Source organism: Canis lupus, chromosome 29 (genome assembly GCF_048164855.1).
Source record: "Canis lupus baileyi chromosome 29, mCanLup2.hap1, whole genome shotgun sequence".
Classification (NCBI taxonomy): Eukaryota; Metazoa; Chordata; class Mammalia; order Carnivora; family Canidae; genus Canis; species Canis lupus.
The window spans coordinates 18320828-18325069 of NC_132866.1; the positions used below are offsets into that span (position 1 = coordinate 18320828).

General features: G+C 39.4%; 1 long non-coding RNA gene across 1 annotated transcript; it reads right to left on the reverse strand.

Moving 5' to 3' along the window:
* Positions 1-752: 752 nt before the first annotated feature.
* LOC140620556 (uncharacterized) lies at positions 753-3040 on the reverse strand. Its single transcript, XR_012020313.1, has 3 exons — positions 2906-3040; positions 1994-2125; positions 753-1885 (listed from the first exon to the last, which is right to left on the reverse strand). It is a non-coding gene; the product is annotated as an uncharacterized lncRNA (long non-coding RNA).
* Positions 3041-4242: the final 1202 nt, after the last annotated feature.

Sequence of the window (4242 nt, forward strand, 5' to 3'; positions counted from 1 at the left end):
ATGACCTTCTCTAAACCTAATTACCTTCAAATATCATCACATTGAGGGTTAGGGCTTCAACATATGAACATTCAGTCCATGGCATGGGATTCAAAGTTTGACTTCAAAAAGTATAAGAGGTATGCCTGGAGGAGCTCAGTCCATTGAGCAGCTAACTCTTGATTTTGGCTCAGGTCATCTCAGGGTTTTGAGATCAATCCTGTGTCGGATTCTGCACTGAGTGGGAAGTCTGCTTGAGATTCTCTCTTTCCCTCTGCCTCTTCTGTCTCTTCTCTCTTTCATAAATAAATAAATAAATAAATAAATAAATAAATAAATAAATACAAAAAACATAAGGGAGGGAGGCAAAAAGTAGCTTTTTTTTTTTTAAGGATTTTATTTATTTTTTCATTAGAGATGCACAGAGAGGCAGAAACAGGCAGAGAGAAAAGTAGGCCCCTACAGGAAGCCCAATGTGGGACTCGATCCCAGGACCCCGGGATCATGCCTTGAGCCAAAGGCAGATGCTGAACCACTGAGCCACCCAGGTGCCCCAGGAAGTAGCTTTTTGAATGCTGAATGCTCGTTATGTTTTCCAAAGCATTGTATTTCATATTTGGCCTAATTGAAGACTCAGTTTTGTTTCTCACATACAAAATAAGATAAACAGTCCTATATTGATGATTTACTGCTGTAATAGTGCACTTTAATGATCAGTAGCTTACAAAATAATCATCTATTAGTTGTGTATGAGGAAATCAGCTATGGGAAAAGAAGGTAAGTTCATAGGATAACAATTTAGGTTATGCTGGGCTAGACTGTTCTCCTGGCCTCAGCCAGACTTCCTCACATGTCTGGGCTTGATCAGCTATGGCTGATTTTGTTTGGCTTCATTGTAGATGGTTGTGGTGACTGGGGCCTCTCTCCATGCACCTCTCACATCTCTACAGCAGGCTGGCTCAGGCACATCTTTATAGGCATTGTAGAGAATCAAAGGTGAAAGCAAAATATGTGCAAGTGCTTCCACAAATTTCTGCTTGCATTATTTGCTACTGTTTCATTGGTCAAAGCAAGTGACATGGCCAGAGTCCATGTATGAGGGCATTTCCAAAAACATGATAAAGGGAAGATATTAGAGCAATTAATGCCATCATTCTACAATACCATAGAAAAATCCAGCCTGATCTATAGTGATACTGTCAACTCCTTACCAGTTTTAGGATATTGATGGCATTTAGACAGATTACATCCATGGGCAATTTGGCTTCACCAAGGTGAATATTGATTGTAAGGCTAGTTTTCCCAAGAGAACTTTGGTTCCTTCCCACTCTTTCCTTCCAAACTGATTCTAATTGACTTTTAGTCATACATAAGCACCTGATTACTGGAGGAGCCACTCTATGGTCAGAACCCAAAGCAAGAGCCCCTTATCTCTTCGTGCAATGTTAGCTTCCTTTTCTGTGTGCTTGAGGGAGATGAATGTTCAGAAAAGCCCAAGGATAAAGGGAACCTTATTACCCAGGGCTATCCCAAGAAGCAGAACCAATAGGCTATATTATATATAATAATATATAATATATATGCTATATAAACATATATAATAGGTATTTTATATATGTATATATATTTTTTCCAGAAGAGTCTAGATGAATTTATTATCACTCAAAGATTTCATAGAAACAGGAACGTAACAAAAGGGGCAGGGCAGTGTATGTGTGCTCTATTTACATCAAGATCAGACTCTCCCCCCACATCAGGCATAGCAGCTACACTTGTCTGATACCTCCTTGCAGACACAGCCCTGAGCACACTTGGCACAGTCCACAGGGCAGCAGGAGCAGCAGGTCTTCTTGCAGGGTATTTGCACTCCTTGTATTTGCAGGAGTCAGCACACATGCAGGAGTCACTGGTGGAGCAGGAGCAATTGGGGTCACATATATCACACATATATATAGATATATGTGATATATACTTACAATATGTAGATATTGGGGGTAGATATATACATACTTACAATAAATCACTTTATATAGAAAGGATTGATTGGTTTCTGTGGTTAGGGAGTCTAAGAAATTCCACAAACCACCATCTGCCAACTGGAGACCCAGGAAACATGGTGGTGTAGTTCCAGTTTGAGTCAGAAGACCTGAGAATCAGGGAAGGTGATAGTGGTAAGTGCAGACTGAGGGCGGGAGAAGACCCAGCTCAACAGGCAGGAGGAGAGGGCATATCCATTTTTTCTCTACCTTTTTGTTCTATTCAGGCCCTCACTGGATAGGATGATGCACACTTCTTGGAGGGTGCAAGATGCTTTACTCAGGGCACTAATTCAAATGTTAATCTCACCCAGAAACACCCTCACAGACACACTCAGAAATAACGTTTAATCAAATATCGAGGCACCTCATAGCCTAATCAAGTTAGTGCATAAAATCAGCCAACAAAGGAATAATAAGTGTAAATTGTAGAGTGAGAACCAAACTACCTTGTAAGTTCCTCCCAAGACTCTGTATGTCTGAGGCATAGGTGACCAGAACAGGAAGGGACCTTCAAAGTCACATCTCAGTGTCAGTGATATTCATGATGTGTCACGATAAAATATTCAGGGAATCTCAAGTTACAGATTTCAGCTGCTTAGAGTCTGCTACTACTTTAGTCTTAATGATATATGGGAACAAAGTGTGCAAGGTGTCTGGGTTCACAATATTGAGGAAGAGAGTTGATTATACATCCTGTTGTATTATCTCTTACTCTCCCTCCCCACTCCATACAGGGGCCTTCACCCTTGGCATACTCCTAGATGCACCATTTCTAGCCTCTTCCTACTTCCTCTTTCCCAATCTAGATGGAATTGGCTTCATCCTCCTGTTCTAACTTGCTACTCTTCCAGCTATCCCAGAATCCATTCTGTTTTTGTTCCTCTTACCTGGTCTGCTTCTTCCACTCCTTTTTTGCAAGGCTTAGGCTGCACCTCTATATTTCCAGACAAACACCTCTTGGCTAGTTCCCCACTTAAGGTAGGTAGCAGAGTGACACAGTAGTTATATTCTCTTATGTAGTCCTGAGAAGGGTGGAGAAAAAAAAAAGAATATTCTTTGCATATGAAGCATTTGACGTCACTGAAATTTCATAAATGCCATATAAGAAATTATTTAATCCATCCTCCTTGCTTTGCAGAATAGGAGCATGAAATTCAGTCAAGTGAGGGATCCTATATCTAGATATATAGTCAATTTCTTGGTAGGGCCTGGACTCAAGTCTTTGACTCCCAGCTCTGAGCTCTTCATCCAGTGATGACATTTAGAAATAGCAGATGTCTTCTTACCTCTGAAACTGTTCAAGCAAGAGACTTATAACTATTACATCAAGGAAAGATTGAGTAAAATGGTCCTTGAGTTTCTTTCTAACCCTGAGATTCAGAGACAGTGAACAACTTGCCTACATCCCATTGACCTTGAGGTTAAAAGCTAAAACTGGGTCTTCAGTCCTTGTTCAGTATTTCCCTGCATTGTCATAGATGTGTCTCACCTAGAAGAGAATCCTTGTCTTGGGTTCTTCGCATTAATTGAATATAAGTGCTACAGAGCAGAAGAAAAGATCTTGTGCTCCTCATTTGCATTTGTTGGATTCCTTACGTTGTTCCTGGGCCAGAAACCCATTTTTTAATATTTTCTGTAAAGTTGCCCAGCAGCACTGCACCCTAGTTATTTGGATCATTCAAAGCAATTGATTTTTTTCTTCATTTTTTTCTCTTGTTCTTTCTCAATTCCTTTGGAAGACTCCAAATGAAAACACAAAGAGAAAAACAATTTTTGAAAGAATTGAACATCTTGAGTTCCTTTCTCAGATGATGGTTTTCTCATTCCTAATGATCCTCTTTCTATTCCTTAAGTAAATGCGACTAAAATTTTCCACCAAATATCCTCAATAATGAAGAATAGTGAGTCTGTACCTCTGAAGGTCTGGAAACACAATTCTCAGTTCTCCCCAGTTACCTTGAAATTTCCTTGAAGCCTTTGTCTTCTTTTTTTAAATGAGAATTTCACATTCAATTCTCCAATCTATGCATTTTATTTAAAGTGTTTTGAATTATATATCATGAACTAAAATTGATTCTGCAGGAAGGGCTGCCATGTTTATCTTATGACATCATCTGTATTACCAGCTATACTTTCACCTATCCGTCCCACATTGTAATAAATATTCTTGAGTAAAAAAGTATTACTTTACATACCCAATAGAGATGGATATTGACCTTCCTAT